Genomic DNA, 21930 nt, shown 5'->3' with positions numbered 1-21930 from the left:
GGATGATGCAGCAGAGGGGGAAGGGGATGATACAGCAGAGGGGGGAGGGGACGATGCAGCAGAGTGGGACTAACAGAGCTTTGAAGTCTCCCAGGACAAGTGCACTCCAGTTAGAGAGGGCAGCTCCCCTGCATTCCAATCCCAGCTCTGCCACTCACTGGCTGTGTAACTGTTACCAAAAGTTCAGTCTCTGATCCCAATGCCAATCCAAATAACAAGAACAAAGTCTTGGGTGAAAAAGGAAAGACTTTACTTTGCCAGGCAGAGGGAGCAAAGCAAGGGCCAGTGCCCCACAAGTTGCTTGCTCCCTGTTAAGAAACGGGTATGGGGGGCTGGCCCCGTGGCTGAGTGGTTAAGTTCACGTGCTCCGCTGCAGGCAGCCCAGTGTTTCATTGGTTCAAATCCTAGGCACGGACATGGCACTGCTCATTGAGCCACGCTGAGGCAGTGTCCCACATACCATAACTAGAAGGACCCACAACTAAGAATATACAACTATGTATTGGAGGGGCTTTGGGGAGAAAAAGGAAAAAATAAAATCTTAAAAAAAAAAAAAAAGAAACGGGTATGGGGTTTTTATTTGGGGTTTTAGGTAGGGGAGGGGGGCCATGGACTTCTTGGTCAGCATTTTTCCATTGGCCTGTGTCTGGGGCTCCTTCCAGCAGAGGAGACAAAGGATTTCTCAGATGAGCGTCCTTGGCTGTTCATCTCCATGGTGGAAGGTAGACTCTGGTGTCAGGAAGCTGAGGGGTTGGGCCTGGGAAGCTTCGATTTCTTCATATTCTCTGGACGTTAGTTTCTCTGTAAAAGGACATCAAGGTCCTGGGATTGCCACAGCTTTAGTGGGAGCCCAGCGTGAGGCCTTCTGGACTTTGACAATTTGTAGCTTCTATTTGGCTCTATAGCTCAGGGAGTCAGAAGTTAAAGAAACAAACGTTTACATCTAAGTGTAGCTAAAGACCCAGGGAACTGGGAATGTGTGCTTTGGTTTAACCCATATATGTTGGGTTCACTGTAGGGGGATCAATATCAGGGCTGATGTTAACTAAGAGCTGGTAACATATTCCCCACTGCCGCTTCCTGCTTTCCATTTCTATGGAAAAGGGGCGCCATGGTCGTCTGGCTGCTTCCTGCTGAATCGGGGCAATGCTAGGGGGTTTTTGTGGTGGAAAGCTTGAACGTGTTTTTGCCAGTTTTCCCTGTGTGGTGGTGATAGCCTCAGCTACAATTTTATAAATACCAGAAAAACAGCAGAGGATGAATTTAGGCATGATATATTCATCCCAGCCGCCAATAAGAGCGTAGATAAACCAAAATGTAAGATGCCAAACAATGTGGATTGGACTCCTTTTGGTATCCAGGAAAATAATCTTGAAAACCAGTCACCAATACCTGTTTTCATACCATTTAGGATGGAAGTGTGATGATCTGACATTCTGTGGTAACCAGGTATTTAATAGGAAGCAATTCTAGAGATAGAAAAGGAAAACAAAGTTAATGGTTGGAGCAAATTATAAACCAGTTTCTGAGCCCAGAAGGCAATCAGTTAAAACATTTTTAGATGTTAGAGTCGAGAACCTTTTGCAGTTTGAAGTGTGCCTGATGATGTCATCTGGCATTCAGGTACCTTTTTGAGGGGCTTATATAGTAGCAGACATGAATCTGTCTTAGGTTTCTACTAAGTTCTCCAGCTTCAGTTTGCAAGGCTTCAGGAAAATGGGCAGATTCAGTTCCCTATGATTCTGAATGAAAATATTGGGAAAAAAACCCTGAAAATGTTAGTTTGGAGATTTGCAGCCAGATATTTTAGGAGACTAGAAGAATTGGGGATCCAGTTCAGTTAACAGATATAACAAGAACCTCAAAGACCATTATCAGAACTAGGATCTAATATTCACAAATGCATGTTATGGTTTCTACTGAAAAATAATTTTTCTCTCTAAAATCACCCTCGTTTTTACTAAACATAGCCAGATTAAGACTAACTGGTTTGCAAAATAAGTCTAGTTTTAATAGAGTTTGCCAAATTATTTACATAAGTGCAGCAAGAATGCAAACTGATCATATAAGCTCTTTCAAATCTGCTTTGCTGGAACTTTTTTTTGTTTTCCCCCTAAATTTTTTTTTTTTTATTAATGTTATGATAGATTACAACCTTGTGAGATTTCAGTTGTACATTATTGTTAGTCATGTTGTGGGTACACCTCTTCCCCCTTTGTGCCCTTCCCCCACCCCCCCTTTTCCCTGGTAACCACCGATCAGATCTCCTTGTCAATATATTAACTTCCACCTTTGAGTGGAGTCATATAGAGTTCGTCTTTCTCTGACTGGCTTATTTCGCTTAACATAATACCCTTGAGGTCCATCCACGTTGCTGTGAATGGGCCAATTTTGTCTTTTTTTATGGCTGAGTAGTATTCCATTGTGTATATATACCATATCTTCTTTATCCAATCATCAGTTTCTGGGCATGTAGGTTGGTTCCATGTCTTGGCTATTGTAAATAATGCTGCGATGAACATAGGGGTGCAAGGGACTCTTGGGATTTCTGATTTCAGGTTCTTAGGATAGATACCCAGTAATGGGATGGCTGGGTCATAGGGTATTTCTATTTTTAACTTTTTGAGAAATCTCCATACTGTTTTCCATAGTGGCTGTACCAGTTTGCATTCCCACCAACAGTGTATGAGGGTTCCTTTTTCTCCACAACCTCTCCAACATTTGCTGTTCTTGGTTTTGGATGTTTTTGCCAATCTAACGTGTGTAAGGTGATATCTTAGTGTAGTTTTGATTTGCATTTCCCTGATGATTAGCGATGATGAACATCTTTCCATGTGTCTATTGGCCATATTTATATCTTCTTTTGAGAAATGTCTGTTCATGTCCTCTGCCCATTTTTTGATCAGGTTGTTTCTTTTTTAGTTGTTAAGCCATGTGAGTTCTTTGTATATTATGGAGATTAACCCTTTGTTGGATAAGTGGCTTGTAAATATTTTTTCCCAATTAGTGAGCTGTTTTTTTGTTTCTATCCTGTTTTCCCTTGCCTTAAAGAAGCTCTTTAGTCTGAGGAAGTCCCATTTGTTTATTCTTTCTATTGTTTCCCTCAACTGAGGAGTTATAGTGTCCGAAAAGATTCTTTGGAAACTGATGTCAAAGAGTGTACTGCCTATATTCTCTTCTAGAAGACTTATTGTTTCAGGCCTAATCTTTAGGTCTTTGATCCATTTTGAGTTTATTTTGGTGTGTGGTGAAAAAGAATGGTCACTTTTCAATCTTTTGCATGTGGCTGTCCAGTTTTCCCAGCACCATTTGTTGAAGAGACTTTCTTTTCTCCATTGTAGGCCCTCTGCTCCTTTGTGGAAGATTAGCTGTCCATAGATGTGTGGTTTTATCTCTGGGCTTTCAATTCTGTTCCATTGATCTGTGCACCTGTTTTTGTACCAGTACCATGCTGTTTTGATCACTGTAGCTTTGTAGTATGTTTTGAAATCGGGGATTGTGATTCTGCCGGCTTTATTTTTCTTGCTCAGGATTGCTTTAGCAATTCGCGGTCTTTTGTTGCCCCATATGAATTTTAGGATTCTTTGTTCAATTTCTGTGAAGAATGTTCTTGGGATTCTGATTGGGATAGCATTGAATCTGTAGATTGCTTTAGGTAGTATGGACATTTTAACTATGTTTATTCTTCCAATCCATGTGCATGGAATGTCTTTCCATCTCTTTATGTCGTCGTCAATTTCTTTCAAGAAAGTCTTGTAGTTTTCATTGTATAGATCCTTCACTTCCTTGGTTAAGTTTATCCCAAGGTATTTTATTCTTTTTGTTGCGATTGAGAATGGGATTGAGTTCTTGAGTTCTTTTTCTCTTAGTTCATTGTTAGTGTATAGAAATGCTACTGATTTATGTATGTTGATTTTATACCCTGCTACTTTGCTGTAGTTTGTAGTTTCTAGTTTGTAGTTTCTAGTTTGTAGTTGTTGATTATTTCTAATAGTTTTTCTATGAATTCTTTGGGGTTTTCTATATATAAGATCATGTCATCTGCAAACATTTGCTGGAACTTTTTATAAGGAATCTTAGATTGGACTTCAAAGGCCTCCCAAGGCCAGGAAAGTCAAGCCAAGGACTTATCATCAGATTCTGACTGCAGTACCTGCAGATTTGTGTGACTTCCTCTCCTTGAGAGGTTTCCCAAAATATCCTGGGGTTCTTTGCACCTGCCAGAAGGAGTGACATTCTTTACTTAATGTTACCAGGTTATTGGGAACCAAGAAGCAAGGTGCCAGGACAGTATTTCCAAGTGGCTTTATTCCATAAAGTCAACCTTCATTCCTCAAAGGTTGTCTGGTCATTTCTGAGTCTGTATGTTCCTCTCAAATATGACATTCCAGTCAAAGCCTTGGTAATATAACCAGTGTTTCCAATTGTGTCCTTTTATAAGGAGAACAGATTCTTATTGAACTTATGCAAACAACCGTATTGCCATGAAACTAAGAATTCTTACTCATCAGGAGTTTTTACATTTTGGAGGGATCGGATAGGGAGAAAAAGATAAATGCTTCTGGGGCTGGCCCCGTGTCCGAGTGGTTAAGTTTGTGTGCTCCACTGCAGGCGGCTCAGTGTTTTGTTGGTTCGAATCCTGGGTGCGGACATGGCACTGCTCATCAAACCACACTGAGGCAGCATCCCACATGCCACAACTAGAAGGACCCACAATGAAGAATATACAACTATGTACTGGGGGGTTTTGGGGAGAAAAAGGAAAAAAATAAAATCTTTAAAAAAAAGATAAATGCTTCAATCTTGTTTATAAATTGTTATAAGTCATAGTTCCTTACGAGAAAAATGTTACCTTAAATCTGAAAAATGAAACATTAAAAATCAGCCATATCTCAAGCAAAAAACCATAAAACTTATGATCATCTTCCTCAGTTCATTCCGTCCTGTGTAAGTGGTTCTTGATCTTGTCAGCAGTCCTATGAAGTTGCCAGTTTTCCTGTTAGAGTTCTGTAATTTCTTACCCAGTTTAGTTTTACAATATGAAAATTTATCAGAAACCTGTATTCTAGAGTAAGCACCAGAGTCCTTTCCATGAATTTCTCTGAAGATGAAACATATTTGCAAAAACATCAGCATAAAACAACAACTGTTTGTAAATAACAAAACATTCAAAAATGACAATTGACAAAGACACTTGACCATTCTTGTGACATACAATACCTTGAAATAATAACCAGAATCATGGCTGACAATCAGAGTAGGTCAGAATTTTAGGAATGTTATATAATTTTTGAAACATTTATATTAATAACACTTATTCACATAATACCATTTAAGAAAATTTATTATTACTTATTTGACAATGCTTCCCAAGTAATTTAACATGCCAAATAAGCCTAATTAGTTTAGTATTTTTTCTTATAGGGAGCGAACAAATTTCTCTGAGAAGTCCCAGGGGCCCTCTAAAAATCCCAAGAGAAACCTTCTCTCCTCTTCCAGGTCAGAATAAAGCCTTTATTCAGAACTTGAATATTTCAGTGGGAAAGGGAGGCTTGTCAAAAACAGCAAAAGGTTTAAAACATTTATTCAGATAGGAAACAAAGCTCACTGTGAAACTATGCTTGGGTATCTATTCAAAGTGATAACAAAAAGTCACGGGAAAACAGAGTTAAAATAGTCAAGAAAAACCTTCTTATATTTTTTATCAAGAGCAGATAAAAAGTCTAAGAAAACTATCCTTTTAGGAAAGGAAAAAAAGATAACTTTAATTTTGCACTAGCTTACTTTTGATATTGAAACTTATTTACTTAAAATATTCATTTCAATCTCAGTCAACTTGACCATACATAAAACTCCTCAGGGTTTTACTTCCACAAACCTTCTGTCACTTACTTTTTACATTCAGAATTTGTCCCATGTCTTCTTTCCTCTTTTTTTCCCCTGTTTTTTTTAGGACAAATTTATCTTTCTTAACAAAACCAACAGAAGTATCTCTATTCTTTTTACCTTCTTTACTGAAAACATACATTTTAACTTACCTTGTATATAGACTTTTTAGAAATATGTGTTTTTTCATAGAAAATTCTTCAGCCTACAGAAAACATGTTTATTAACAAGCCTAAGCAACTTTCAGTTTCTTTAAGAAACCCACGGCAGACAAATCTCTGCTTAGTAATCATCTTTTAATATTTTATCTTTTGTGGTAATGACCTAGATACTTTTATTATTTAATTTAACTTAGCAAAGCTCTAAAGTGTTTTTTCAAAAAGATTTTGGAAGCTGTTTTTCAAGTATGTAGACTGTAAAACATAATTATTGTACTTAAAAAACTCTTACCCAGTTTCAACAATTATGTTTAAATTACTCTTAATAACTTCACATGGCATTAAAGCAGTTAACCATTATCTTAAGTTGTTTTAAGTACATACACTGTAATACATATAATTATTGTTAAAAAGTTTTTCCAAAAACTTTTATCCTTTTACATTTGTTTAGTTTACCTATCTTTAACAATTATATTTGGACCATCTACAAAAACTTCATGAGGCATCTAACAAAATCAGCTATTATACCAAGTTATTTTTTTGGCTGATAAATTTTGTAACAGAGATAACATGAGCTCATTTGACTAAACCCAGGCTATATGTCTGCATCATATACAATGCTGACAACTCTGAGGACATGCCTATTTTAAATCAAACCAGCAAATGTAAACAGGCTTTTCTTCACCAAAGATCACTTTATATCATGTTGAGCAACTTGAAACACCTTTGGGCTAGTTTTTATTACATTTAGAATTTATATATATATGTATATATTTGTATTTACTTTAATCCAATTAAATAGGAGCTCTGAATTTTGGCCATACCATCTGGAGGTAAAATATCATACACATTTAATATACATATAGACACACATACACAAAGTTCCAACAGCTATTGTTTTAAAAATTACTGCCATGAATCACGTACAGTCATACAAAGCTCCCTAGTTATGAAGCCAAATTTTGTTTTTCCAAGTTGCTTTCCAGTAGTTGCAGCATGGGTCTTGTTGAATTTCACCAGTGACTCCCAACAATGGCCACTGAGTAATTACTCAATGATGTCAATTTGTAGATTAACACTGAATAAGTGGCACCAGTATCCTCTAGAAAGCAGCCAGTTATGTCCCCACTGTCCTTTGTACCCAGGGCTCCTGGGGGACTACTGGAATGGGAGCCACCAGCATGGCAAAGAACCTTTGGACCTGTCAATCATCTTCTTCCTCTGAGTCTCAGATTCAAAAGGTCATGAACTTCTTTGGAGGACCCCGCTTTTTCTCTCTCATGCCTTCCTCTAGTTTAGGGCACTCATTTTCCCAATGCCCCTTCCTCTACAGCCCTCGATCCCCTTTTCTGTCTCTTTTGTCTGGGGGAGCTGTGTAAAGCACCTTGACTGGCTTGGCTTTATGCTCCTCTCAAACATTATAAACTTTGAAAGCAGCTTCCACCAATTGACTAGAACTCATGGCTATGGCCCCTTCAACCTCACTGAGCTTCCTTCCAATGTCTGGGGCCTTTGCCATCAGTGGCTGTGTCACATTGATATTAGGATTAAAAGGGTTTAACGCACTCAGGGTAGCAATGTCCTCATCAAGTTTTTCTTTTGGTGTCTGAGCATCTTTGACTACCGAAAGCTTGGCTTTTCATGGGACCATCAGCTTGGTTCCTGGCTGGTCACCTTCCTGATCATGCAACCACATAAAAGCCTGCATGTAAGGAATCTCACCCCATTTTCCAGGCCTTTTACAAAATAACACCAACTGAAAGATAACGTGATAACTCAAAGTTTCATTCAATGGCCGACTTGCTTACTTTTCAAGACCTACAATGGCCAGGTGGTGATACAATAAAATGCCATTTGTTTTTTTCCTCATTGGGTTATAACTATAGGTTGACCAATCAGACAAAATCTTCCCCAAGGGGCTCTCAGGTGGGATAGATATGATGCCTCCCATGTCAACACAAAAAAGGGGACAAACAAACACACAAACAACAGCCAAAGAAACCAAACTAAACAAGCGCACTTTCCCAAAAAGCCCTCGGCCACCATGGAAGCCCATACAAAGAAACCAAAACCAAAAACCAAAGTGCTTCCAGTCCCAGCTTAGTCCATGTCCTACACTTGGGGGCACCCAACAATTGAAGACCTGGCCTGCAGATCTTCCCAAATGAGCAAGGACAAGGGACCTTGATTGTGCACACCTGGGGACTTACCTTGTTTGGCTGGGTGTCGCGACTCCAAACGAATGCACTTTCCTTTTTTCCCAAGGTAGTTTCCTTGGTAACCAGAGGTCCCAATGCCGCCCCAGGGAGGAAGCAGGAGGGAAGGCTCCCAAAGCAAAATGGGCTTTGGCAGCTGCTAGAGCTGCCCCTCCAGCTGTCCCGGGTGCTGCGTGGAGTCTGGCCAAGGAAGCAGATTTGGCTTTGACCTGGGGTGAGGTCCAACCAACTAAGCACACTGCTCCTCAGCGATCCAGCCCCCTGCTGAGCCCCTCTCCAACCCTCCACTTCCCCGACTGGGGCAGGCGGGGAGTAGCACTCAGGAGCCTCTGATCCAAGCTGAAGGGTCTCAGTGGGGACCACCCACAGGTCCCATCTGGGTTCCCAAGTTGTTACCAAAAGTCCAGTCTCTGATCCGAGGCCAATCTAAATAACGAGAAGAGAGTCTTGGGAGAAAGAGGAAAGCTTTACTTTGCCAGGCAGAGGGAGCAAAGCAAGGGCCAGTGCCCCAAAAGTTGCTTGCTCCCCGTTAAGAAGCAGGTAGGGGTTTTTATTTGGGGTTTTAGGTAGGGGAGGGGGGCCGTGGACTTCTTGGTCAGCATTTTTCCATTGGCCTGTGTCTGGGGCTGCTTCTAGTGGAGCAAAGTGATAGTGAGACAAAGGATTTCTCAGATGAGCGTCCTTGGCTGTTCATCTCCATGGTGGAAGGGAGACTCTGATGTCAGGAAGCCGAGGGGTTTGGCCTGGGAAGCTTCGGTTTCTTCATATTCTCTGGACGTTAGTTTCTCTGTAAAAGGAAGTCAAGGTCCTGGGATTAGCGACAGCTTTAGTGGGAGCCCAGCGTGAGGTCATCTGGACTTTGACAATTTGTAACTTCTATTTGACCCTATAGCTCAGGGGGTCAGAAGTTAAAGAAACAAATGTTTACATCTGAGTGTAATTAAAGACCTGGGGAACTGGGGGGCTGGCCCCGTGGCCGAGTGGTTAAGTTTGTGTGCTCCGCTGCAGGCGGCCCAGTGTTTCGTTGGTTCAAATCCTGGGCGTGGACATGGCACTGCTCATCAAACCATGCTGAGGCAGCGTCCCACATGCTGCAACTAGAAGGACCCACAACGAAGAATATACAACTATGTACTGGGGGGGATCTGGGGAGAAAACGGAAAAAAATAAAATCTTTAAAAAAAAAAAAAGACCCAGGTAACTGTGAATGTGTGCTTTTGTTTAACCCATATATTCTGGGTTCACTGTAGGGGGATCAGTATCAGGGCTGATATTAAACAATGACTTTGGTAAGTAAATCAAACTTTGTACCTCAGTGAACTCATTTGAAAAACACGATTGTTATGAGGATTAAGTGAGATGATATTTATAAAGAACCAGCACAGTGCCTGCCCAAAGTGAGTGCTATGTGAGTATAAAGTTAACATGACGCTAAACTCACTGTCATTTAATGTCTTAGAATTGCTTTATCTCTGGATTCTGGGCTATTTCTCCATGTCTTTCTTCTCTTTAATTATATCTGATTTGTTAATTAGCCCATATCCTGAATCTTTAACTTCAATAACTGTATATTCCATTTTTAGTTCTGTGTACATTCCCCTTTTTAATTTTTTTTCAAATTTTTTGCGAGTGTGTGAGGAAGATTGGCCCTGGGCTAACATTTGTTGCCAATCCTCCTCTTCTTTTGCTTGAGGAAGATTGGCCCTGAGCTAACACCTGTGCCAATCTTCCTCTATTTTTATGTGGGATGCTGCCACAGCATGGCTTGAGGAGCAGTGCTAGGTCCACGCCCAGGATCCGAACCTGTGAACCCTGGGCAGCTGAAGCAGAGCACACAAACTTACCATTGCGCAACTGGGCCAGCTGCTAGATTCTCCTTTTGTAGGCGTATCCTGATGTTTCATATGGTTTCTATTCCCCCTCTTAACTTTTAAAATATTTAAACATAGTTATTACATAGTCCCTTTCTAATATTGCAGTTTGGTGGGGATCACATATTTTCCTGTATATTTCTCTTATGGTGACTCATTTTCCTTTGTGGTTTGTGACTTTTTACTGTGAGCTCATTTTCAGCTGAAGCTGTTTGCTCCTGTGGGCATCCTCTGAGCCTCAGTGGGAACAGCCCCTACAGGCTTGTTTTGCATTTTTTTTTTGCCAAGTGTTCCATGGGTTTCACTGGTCTGGAAACCATTTTTGTGTTAGTTTTGCAGTTTATGATCCCATAAATCAAGACTCTATACTTGCGAGTGGCTCAGGATTTTTTTGTTCATTTATTTGATTTTTATTTTTAAACCAGAGCCCTTCCCAAAAACCAGCTGGTGGTAGAGTTTTCTTGAACTTCTTTCCAAGGACTTAGCTGTAGAAAGCATTTCCCAGTTGCAGTTTCCTGCTTTGCAGAGGCCTAAGACCACATCAGAATGCCCTTCCTGGAGTATGAAAACCTCACCCTTTTAGACCTGTTTTCAGGTTCCATGTCCCCCTGGGCCACCAGAGGCACCTCGGCAGCCTGCTAATCTGCCTGAGGCCTTTCTCGCCCTTGCTGATCACTGGAGAAAGCCCATTTGTTCTTTCAGTCTTGGCTGTATGTTTATAGTTTTTTGTTGTATTGTACGTGTTTGTAGAAGAGATGGAGCCTGTTTTAGTTGACCGTGTTGCTGGGACCAGAACTCTGCCACTTAGTAAATAGATATAGATATAGGTGTAGATACATGGAGAGACACCATATGGAGATTTTCCTGAAGAACATGCAAACCATGCATTTCTCTAGATTCTCTGAACTCCACTCGTGGGTGAGCGGGATCAGAGCTGTGTATGAGGAGTGCATCTCATCGGGCCTCTGGTAGAATTGCTCGTGCTGAGCTGCAGTTTGGTGCCATGCCCTCGGCTTACATAGGCAGATTTACAAGAAACAGCCTGTGACCCCTGACTACCTTTCCTGTAAAGACATTGGTGAGGACCACATCGCGCCTTTCTGTCAGCACTGTTCCCGAGTCACTGAATTGGCTTTCTTCTATGGAAACCCTGAATTCAGTAACTGCTCATGTTTCCTCTGAATCGGCTGTTGGGAAGCTTGGAGCCAAGTTTGTGCCCAGCTTCTAATAAGAGTGTAAGGTTCCCGGGATGCGTTAATTGGATTCTAATCTCACTCTTGCCTCCATCGTATTTCACTGTGTTTATTTTCTCTTTTATTCTCATATATTTAAAATGTACTTTCTCTTGCTATATTTTATTTATCTTTGTAAATTATTTTATGTCTTTGACAGGGTGGGGTGGATGATGTGTCTGCGAATGAATATCATTAGTGTGCAAGGTACCAAGCTGGTCAAATGCCACAGTAAATTGACTATGAGATTCTTCCATGGGCAGAAAATAATTTATAATCCATGTGCCACAAAAGAGTTAAAATACCACAGAATGATAGGCAATCATTAGAAATTCAAATTGAAGAATGTTTAAAGAAATGGGACACACACAACCACCAGCTATTTAACGCTCCCCTCCTCCCGTAAACCAACAGGAGACATACACTAAGAAGTCAATAAGGACTATCTCCTTTTTGTAGATTCTGATTGGTTTTTATTTTCTTCTCTATATGTTCTTTACTTTCCAAATTTTCCATAATAAACATATTTGTTGTTAGTGCTGGTGAGTCTCTTCCGACTCCCAGTGCCCCTGTGCACAGCGGAGCGGAACCCGGCCCGCTCTTTTCCGCTACCCTCTCACCTTCCGGCGCTGTGTCAGACAGGGCTCCGCTGCTGTTCACAGGGTTTTCATGGCCAGTTTCTTCAGAAGTGGGTGGCCAGGTCCTTCTTCCTAAGTAAGCGTATATTTCTATTATAAGATGGAGAAAGAGATGAATAGCACTGTGTCTCTCAGGGCCATGGGAGGAAATAGCATTTACCCCACAAGGTTCAAACAAAGGCCTTGAATGGTGGATTCGCTGCAGAGGGCTGTGCCGGGTTAAAGGAATCCACAAAGGCTGTTCGGGCTCCACGGTCTGGTGACAAAGGGAGATGCTACCATCCCGGGACTGGAGGGGGCACAGAGCCGGGGCCTGGGGAACGGCCCTGCTTCATGGGGCTGTAGTCACAGAGGAACACAGGCGCCTTCAGAGACGCCGTGCCAAAGCAGGGGGGCAGTAGGAAGAAATACTTATCCTTTCCCTCCTTTACTCTCTGTGATGGTTACTTTGTGTGTCAAATTGACTGGGCCACAGCGTGCCAGCTATTTGGGCAAACACTATTCTGAGTGTTTCTGTGAAGGTGTTTTTGGATGAGATTAAACTCTGAATCAGTAGACTGAGTAGATTGCCCTCCACAAAGTGGGTGGGCCTCATCCAATCAGTTGAAGGACTGAATAGAACTAAAGAGCTGGCTCTCCCCCGAGTAAGAGAGAATCCCTCCTGCTTCACCGCCTTTAATGGGGACATTGGCTTTTTCCTGCCTTTGGAATCAACTGAGACATCCACTCTTCCTGGGTCACAAGGCTGCCGGCCCTGGGACGGAACTAGGCTGTTGGCTGTCTTGGGTCTTCAGCTTGCTGCTGACTCACCCTGCAGATCTCGGGACCTGTCAGCCTCCATAATTGTGTGAGCCAAGCCCTTATAATACACCTTTAGATACACACACACACACACACATATTATACACACACACACACACATATTATACACACACACACACACACATATTATACACACACACATCTGGTTGGTTCAGTTCGTCTGTAGATCCTACTACCTGACTAATACCCCCTCTGATCTCCTGCTGGGACCTTCCACTGGCCAAACCCAGCTAGCAGGAGACCAGGGTGACGTCCCGGGACTCAGCAGTGCAGAGGGGGACAGTGACTCTCAGGGTTTACACGCTGAGGGGGCAGCGGGCAGGGGGCAGACAAATAGAGACAAATAAAATGCTCTGGTGGTTCAGAGAGGGGAGAGATTAGAACCAATCGAGAAAACTTTATTGTGGGATTTAAGCAACTGTTCTGAGGATTGAACGGAATTTTGCCTGAAAATTACTTAATAGCTGTAAAGCTCTATTATATGCCACCTCTTGTGAAGATTAAGGTCCACAGTACGACACGCTAGAGGACGGTGCCACTCACACAAGATTGTAACATTTATCTCAATAGTTAACTGTGCCTAGCACTTTCCATGTGCCAGGCACTGTGCTAAATCTTTCCATGAGACATTGAATACTTCCTTTTTAAACACTGGCTGCTGACGCAGAGACCTGGACCCCTTCACAGGGACCTAGGAGCATACACGCAAGCCCAGCCGGCGGTTGGAGGGGTAGCTGCAGTCTGCTCGGGCGCTCTGGGAAGAAGAGGCCCTAAGGACCGCGCAGGCCATGCTGCCGTTTGGGTTCCATGTTCATTCTGTGTTTCCCAGTTATTCCAGAGTAGCGCTGCCCTGCGGTCAAGCCAAAGCCACTTCACATATAAGAGAACCAACGCGGAAGCCCCGCGCCAGGAGTGGTTTCCGTCCTTGCAGGAGGAGAGCAGCTCCTCCCCCCTGGGCACCCTGCTGACCAATTGCTCTGGCTGTGGCCCATGGCCAGACCTAGGGAGTTTGACTTACTAGTAAAAAAAGAGGAAAACTCAGAAAGGCAAAGGATTAGACATATGTCAGTCCCGGAAAGGAGGCAGGAGGCGCCCAGTTTCTGCTGATGGGAAATTCTCCTTCCACCTGTTTGTCTGTGTCTTGCCAAGCCTTCGGAAGAAGGAAGGTGGTGGTTGTCATGATGTCAGATATCCTTAGGTCCCTTGATAGGAAGAGAAAAAAGGCACAAGTGAAAGGAGCTGAGTGAAGTGGGTCACACTGTGCTCCACGAGGTGGTGAGGCCCCTGGCCAGGCAGGGGCAGCTTCTCCTTTCTGTCCCAAGCCTCTCCCGGGCACAGCGTGTTGAAGGTCAGCCTGAGGGAGAGCCTGAGACCAGATCTGACTCGTATCTGACTCGTATCTGCCCTCGGCTGGCTCTTGCCACTAACAGACCGGAGGGGAATGTTGGGGCTTGTTCAGGGTCCTCTAGGCGCAGGTCAGGAGCACCCAGTCTCACGGCTGACCTGACCAGGGACACTGCATTCCAGCCTGAGCTTTGACGGGGCACTTTAGGAGCCACTGTTATTGTCGTATTCCGAATTAAAGTACCCAGTGAGCCATGGGATCCTCAAGAACAAGAGACGGTCAACCCTGTGACACCAAAATGAAACAGGAACAGAACCTGTGAATGCAGATGGCAACAGCCCAGAGATTGATCTACACAGTTTCAGGGCGAATCTGATATGGACACTCAGGACCTGGGACCAGTGCTGCAGGGTGGGAGGAGAGGAGGGACCTTTTGTTCCCACAGAACTTCAGGTCACAGGTCTGGGAGCTAAGGAGCTCAGATTCTGGTCCCAATTCCGCCTCTAAGTTGTCTTATGGCCACAGGTGAGTGAAATATCTTCTCTGGCTTCTGTTTCCTCAGAATTAAAATGATACAGCTGTGCAAAAAGGCCTCTGAGAATTTCCCTGTAGTGGATATAGCTCTGTTGAGTTACAGAGCCCACGGTAGTGGCATCTAAAACGTGGGGTCCGCGTCTCTTTGCTTCTGCTGGTATCCTGTAAGGGAGGAGCATAGAATCTCAGCTCCAGAGCCCTGGCACAGAATGTCCGTACTGCCTGGGTTGTCATGGATTCTGACCTCTCGCTGTGGCCTAAGAGAGCTCTGCCCATGGTAGTCAAGCTGTCACTAGCTTATCCTATGCCATGGCAGACATCGCTAATGGATCAACATATTATTTTCCTAAAACCATTTCAATCCAGAGCTCCAAGGAAATACTAGTAAAAAAAATAGAATAGGCTTGCTAGATGCAACTTATTTGTAATCCCTGCTTTCATCTTTTTCTTTCCAGTTTGACGTTCTTCATGGGGTAGCATCAAATTAATTGGCTTGCATGGTAAATTCAGCTATGGTAGGAGATGACCACATTCTAATTAGGGTTTTAAGTAATTGGACTCTTTTAGGCAACAGTCTTTGTATTTAAGTATTATATTAATGAAGAAATTTGTTCTCATAATTTAGCACTGGGTAAACAAAGATGCGGTTGCCGCAGAATCATGGCCTGTGAGAGAAGAGGAACAGCAAACATGTGTCTGGACATCCCCTTAGTCCCCTGGCAGAAACACAGCACAGTTACTCAGAACACATTCAGTGATAACACTGTTTTCTCAGTTCTGAGTAATGGTGTTACTTGCGTCTCCTTTGGGAGATTTCCATAATCGAATGGAGTTTCACAACAAATTTGGCCCTAATTATCTTTCACTTAATTCAATTCATTTGATTTAATCTAGATTGCTTTGCACCCAGCTAAGTCACCCACCCCTTTCCCTGTAGATACACAGCTGTTACTGGAAGGCAGCTATTGCACCCCCTCCCAGATGTCGCAACTGAGAGGACAGCTCTTTTGGGTTTGTATTAGATCATCTACTCTGATTTGCTGCCCATCCCAGAGCCATTTCCATTTCCGGTCTGCTCTGGTCCTTGCTATGAATTATAGAAGAAACCGTCATTGAGTGAGTGAGAGAAAAAAGTTCCCAAGTCTATGATGCTATTTATCAAAAAGTAGTAACTTGGAAATGATTCTGGGAAGGGCTGCAAAGCAGAGTAGATGACGTAACGCAAGCCCAAAAGGGCTGTTCTCTCAGTCGTGACATCTGAATTTTTTTCTCTCATTGTCAACATACAAAGTTTGTGTAGGTTCTTTGAATTTTGCCTGACAAACTTGTGTTTCACTTTTCATACTTTTCACTCACTCAGTGACAGTTTCTTCTACAATTCATAGCAAGGACTGAGCAAACTGGAAGCAGGGCGCCTGGCTGAGGAAGCCTGGGTTATCAGAACAAGCCAGGGGAGACACGTTTGCGTTAAGACGCAGCAGGCCACCCGGGAGACATTGAGAACGCTGAAGGACTCGATAATAGGACTTCTCTACTCTGATTAACGCTCCTCAACAAAAGGGAGACAAAAGGTGCTTACATCTGGATAAGGAGCACGTTGGGGGACGGCACAGAACGTACCTTGACATAGCAGAGAATTGAGGTTCCTGGGCCATGTCCTGGAACATCGGCTCAGGGATGACATGAGTAGAGGTGACTTATTGGGAGGGCAGTAAAGCTTATGCTTCAGGGCCCCTCTTCCAAGACCCTGGGAGGGGCCTCAGCAGTGCGTTCACAAGGTCAGGTGTTCTTGGAAAATATGCCCCCCAAAAAGAAAAAAGATGTTTGAAGCCCTGTGGTCAAGACCTCCATCTCTGTCCGCCCCACGCTTTGCCGCTGTCCTTTCTCTCCTGTCCAGGGTGTTAAGGGTGCTCATGGAGATTTGAGGCTCCATCTAAGGGAAGCTGAATTGGGGAAACATTAGTTGGGTTAGTGGCACATATTTATGAGATTCATAGTCAGTTTTGTGCACGGGTAAGTGACTGTGAGTTGTCTCAGTATGGGGGTCCCATGCTGCCATGCTGACTTCCTGCTGTGATGCGATGGTGCGTGGCTAGAGGTCGTACGGTGATAAGGACATGTCCTGTGACACCTGTACTGCTGGCCAGTGGAGGAGAAACTAGGATTTAAACATGTGGAGACAGACACTGGTCTGTGGTGAATTCTGCCAATTATCAGACACGTAAAACGATGGGTAGAGGATTCTGATTTCAGTAGCCCTTAGACAAAATGGGAGTGCTCTTCTCTCAGGAATGGACTCTGTAATGCAAGGTATGAAATAATAAAATCCCTGCATAATATTTTTCTTTGTTGCTGGAAGTCAGTGGAATGAGTTGATCAGACTTCCTGTGTGTGAAGGACGCAACCCTACACCAGCACTGCATCCAGGGGGAACGTCTGTGTGCAGTTATATATTTACGCATCTTAACATATCACGCTGTTTCTACAGCATCTCAAGGTATCTTGTCCTACCAGTCTGGTGATTCCAGAGGAAACGATGAGCAAAATAGTCACTGACACAAGTGATCCAGTGACAAAAGTCCTGAACTCAGTCATCAGAAATCACTCAATAACTTATCATCAACACAGAAGTCAACCTACACAGCAGAAGCATGATTTGATTAAAGAGCAGCACAGCTCAACACAACCAGGCAGCAGCCTAACCATTTAAAACTGCTTTCCAACTGCTCTGCTGTGTGCGTTAGTTTCAGATTAATTTGGCATATTTCTTCAAATTTATTGTTTATACTAAAATTCAAATACAACAGGAAAGAAGTAGCCTAGTGGAAGCCCAAATTGTAAGCTGATAGACTGATAGAGCTTAAAAAGTCAAAAGGTCTCCTCTGTAACACAATAGAAACTAAAACAAAATCAAAAACAAAAAAACTCTGATGGTTAAAATTCATAAAGATAAGGATGAGTTAATAAAGCCAAGAAAATATAGATAATGAAAATGACATAGAAGAATTTTAAAAGATAATGAAGGTTAGGATACAGTTGAATGGGAAAGAAAAAAAGCGGAAAGAGGATTAAAATACAAATGAAGGAAAACAATTTGTACAGTCAAACAGTACATAAAGGGCAATAGCAGCTTCTTTTTGATGAATTCGCTGACTTTGGCAAATACTGTGATCTCTCTTTACAGCTTGTTACAGTGGATGATAATTTTATTTGACCTATTTAATGAAAATATAGTTGTTTTTCTTTTTTTTCCCAATAATATTTACAGAAAATCAAACAGGGCAAACATGCACACACACGCAAAAAGATGTTTTGAAAATAGACGTTCTAGAAAAGAATTTTAAATGATCAAATCTATCATGAGATTCTGGCTGGTCTATGCCAAAACTGCATGTAAAATTTTGTTTGTAAACTGTTTTCAAAGAGACACACATTCCTTAGATCAGATCAGTTTTTAGCTGAGATGAATATGTTGAAAACCTTCAAAAGTCAGAAAGATTCTACAAAGCACTAGAAGGTATGTTTACTTGGGTCTCATATCAGTCAAATAAAACTGCTGTGTCTTAAAGAACAGAAAAAAAAATACAGTATGATTTTGATTGCTAAAAAGAGTTGTTTATTATTTGCTTGTAATGAAAAGTTTGTCCTTCTGATGTTGCAATGAAAATTGCATTGGGCCGGCCCCGCGGCCGAGTGGTTGGGTTCTCGTGCTCCACTTTGGCGACCCGGGGTTTCGCCGGTTTGATTCCTGGGTGTGGACATGGCACCGCTCGTCAGGCCACGCTGAGGCGGCGTCCCACGTGCCACAACTAGAAGGACCCACAACTAAAAGTATACAACTATGTACTGGGGGGCTTTGGGGAGAAAAAGGAAAAATAAAATCTTTAAAAAAAAAAAGGAAATCACAGGGTTGTAAACTATCATAATCTTAATAAAAAGTTAAAAAAATCATAAAAAAAGAAAATTGTATTATTCTTCAAATAATGGAACTTTCATGGGAATCATGGAGATAATTACTGAATTGGAGTCATTTTTGCATAAGCAATTGGCAATTTTTAAAAAATGACTTGCTTATCCAAAATAGTTTACATGATATTAATCAAAATAACTGGAAAATGTATAAGAAATGAGTTAGACAATTAAATAAATAAACCAGAAAACAACTACTACTCCATTATTGTAAATTCTCTATTGGATATGACAATGCTTTACCAGTTGGTGATTATTGTGCATTACTCTTAAAATAGAAAACCCTGTGAATGATTTTTAACTTTTTGTGATTGAAAACCATGTGTCACCAGGGGATGTAGCTCAGTGGTAGAGCACATGCTTTGCATGTATGAGGCCCCGGGTTCAATCCCCGGCATCTCCACAGGAGTCTTGTTTCTACTTTTGTCTAATCTAATTCAGCCTCTGGCCTTGAATTATTTAAAAAAGTTAAAAAAAGAAAACCGTTTATCTGTGACTTTGTTCAATGAAGTAAAAGAAATGGTCAGTCATATGACAACATATGAAAGGTGAATACGAGGGCGACACATTCTTTCAAAATATTAATAATTATGTAGAGCACCTGCCGTACACAGCTCGTTCCCTAATCTCTTCAGGAAAAAGCCGGCCAGCCGGGCTGCAGCCGAGCGAGACTGCGGCGGACTGCGGCAGTGGGCATGCTGCTTCTCACGTTTGTCTGTGCACTGCTGTCTAGGAGAGAGCGTGAGCCATGTTAAAGTTCCTAACACATTAACACAAGTAAAAAGAAACAGTTGACATTTATTTTAATGACATTTTATTTAACCCTATGGATCTTAATATGTAATCAATAAAAATATATTTCAACATTTAAAATTTTTTTGGTACTGTCTCTGAAATCTGGTGTGTATTTAGCTTCACAGCACACTCAGTTCTGAGCCACATTTCAAGTGTTCAGCAACCACAGGTGTCTAGCAGTTACCACACTGGACAGTGCGGGTACAAGAATCGGTGTGTTTTAAACACATGTGACAACTTGGGTTTTTCTTTAAAGGTCTAAGTGCGATGAAACAGTTTGCCCACCGTAAAGTGTTCGAGCCTTGCAGCGGGGGTGCGAGCTGATCACAAGCAAAATTCACTGCAGGGCTGGACCATGTGAGGCTTGCTTCTGGGGCTGAACCTCTCCCAGGCGATGAAATACAAAAGCGCAGATCCATGGGCCCTTAGAGGAGCGGCCGGGCAAGAGCAGCAACATGGAGCCACCAGTGAGAGCTGGTGACCACGCAGCTGAGCCACAGGACCTCAGACGACCCTGGCCAAGCTTGCGAGGCTATGAGGAGACTCCCGAGGCTCAGTGGGAACAGGAGGGGATGCTGCGGGATATTGACTGTGAACCTTCTGGAATGCCAGCGAGGGTGTGCCAGGGCCCCCAATACTGGGTACAGATACGACAGCTCACTGAGTCTCAGGACAATCACAGTTAGTCGTCCTCATCCTGAATTACAGCTAACACCAGAAAAGCTGAGCCCGGTGAGCAGTTTGTCGGGCATCACACATTGAGGCCTGGAATCGGAACGTGCACACCGGCCTGCCTGTCGTTCGTCAGAGCCCCCACCGCGCTGTGGGCAGCGCCCTCTCAGGAAGAAGGGTTATTCCAGAGAGTGCTGGAGGTCCAGGAATCAAAAACCCAAACCTTGCTCTCTCACCTCGGTTACCCTATTCCACTTCTGGCATTGCCTGAAAAGTCCAGGGTTTTCTAACTATTACCACTGTGTCTGCGGTGAAGAATGGCCAGGAAGATGAGGCTGCCCCGCTGTCCGGGTGCACACAAATGCAGCAGGGCTGCGTCCAGGGCTTCCCGAAGAACCCTCTCCACTGCGGTTTCCAGAAACACCGCGGGTCCGGGAGCAGGGCCTGCCTACGTCTGTCAGTATTCCTCCGTTCCGCTGAACTGGGACAACTCTTATTTCCTTCAGACTTCTTATTTCCTAGAGCCTTTCTGAAAACTTGCGTGGATGGAGTTTGCTCCGGCCTCTTACCTTTTCTCTCTCGTAGACTTTTTAGGAGGGAAGAGATGTGCTTCTAAAGGAAGAGAAGGTAACATCACATGAAATGAATCACAGTCGGAACGAACAGCCTCTAAGTAATTAAAAGCTGCCTGTTTCCTCCTCAGCCCTTCAGTTTCTGGTTTCTGCCTAAGGAGTTTAAGGTTTAGTCGTGAGTTAAGGGATAAAAGTGGCTTCAAAGGCAGCCTGCTGACCATCGATCCGAGCTGCGTCTAGGGAGGGTGTGAGCAGCGCGGTGCCCTCCTGCTCAAGAGCTAAGGTCATTTGGAAACCGCCCGCTGCTGCCTGTGACCTTTGTAAAGGCGGGTGAGGCCCAGCCTCAGCGCCTCCTCTGTAAGATGAGGAGAGACTGCCCATTTTGCGGGATTTGTGGCAGCATTGAGTGAGATTAAGTGAGACAGCATGTGAAAGTGCCCAGAACGCTTCCTAGCTCGTGGTAAATGAATGTCGCATGAAGGAACAAATGAACATTTTAGGCTTTTTTCCTTATCCTTTAAAATCATTTAAAGAATAATTATACCAATTTATCATTTAAATATTATACCAATTTATCATTAAAAATACTTAATCCATTTCCCACATAGCTTTAATTCTTATAATATAGAGTTTATTTTCCTCAGTAGGCTTCACATGGTTACACATCTTTTTCAACTCACAAATTTCACATAACAAAACAACTTCTACCCCTACTTTCTTTATGCATGAATTTCAAAGCAAAGTCAGAAATCTCTATAGCTGGCACATCGTGTGTGTTGTCCAGAGATGGGGTCACAGGCCCTAAGAGCTCATGCGGTTTGCACAGCCAAGAATTGCCTTGGGTCTGGACACCTAACATGACTGTGCCTCCACTGAGGTGCCCAGTTCCCAGGGCACTGAGGAGAAGGCTGGGCTCACAGCTCGGGGACGGCCCTTAGTTGTCCCTGATACTCTTAATGAAAGGAGAACATTTAATACCTGCTCACTTTCCCCATGATGGTGATGATGAGTAATGGACCTCTTGAGTGGCACTTAGGCTCCAGGTCCCCGGTGGGTGTCTGATGTGCCTCACCTCACGCCAGCCTCACACCACCCTATGAGGGTGGTCTGGTACTTTCCCCAACTTTCTACTGAGGAAATGGTGGGGAGAAAGGTTAAATAACTTACCCAAGGCCGCTCGACCAGTAAGCAGCCAAGCCGGGAGCAGATCTAGTCCTCTG

At 43.0% G+C, this 21930-nt stretch overlaps 1 protein-coding gene and 1 non-coding gene across 5 annotated transcripts in view; both read left to right on the top strand.

Moving 5' to 3' along the window:
* PSD3 (pleckstrin and Sec7 domain containing 3) overlaps positions 1 to 21930 on the top strand; it is a 646842-nt gene that overhangs the window by 31118 nt on the left and 593794 nt on the right. The gene's annotated exons all lie outside the window — the stretch shown is intronic.
* On the top strand, positions 19003 to 19074 carry TRNAA-UGC (transfer RNA alanine (anticodon UGC)). The gene has a single exon. It is a non-coding gene; the product is annotated as a tRNA-Ala (tRNA).

The sequence above is a fragment of the Equus caballus genome, chromosome 27, assembly GCF_041296265.1.
Source record: "Equus caballus isolate H_3958 breed thoroughbred chromosome 27, TB-T2T, whole genome shotgun sequence".
Lineage (NCBI taxonomy): Eukaryota > Metazoa > Chordata > Mammalia > Perissodactyla > Equidae > Equus > Equus caballus.
Note: the sequence above shows the minus strand (reverse complement) of the source record. Positions and strands in the feature narration are given on the sequence as shown.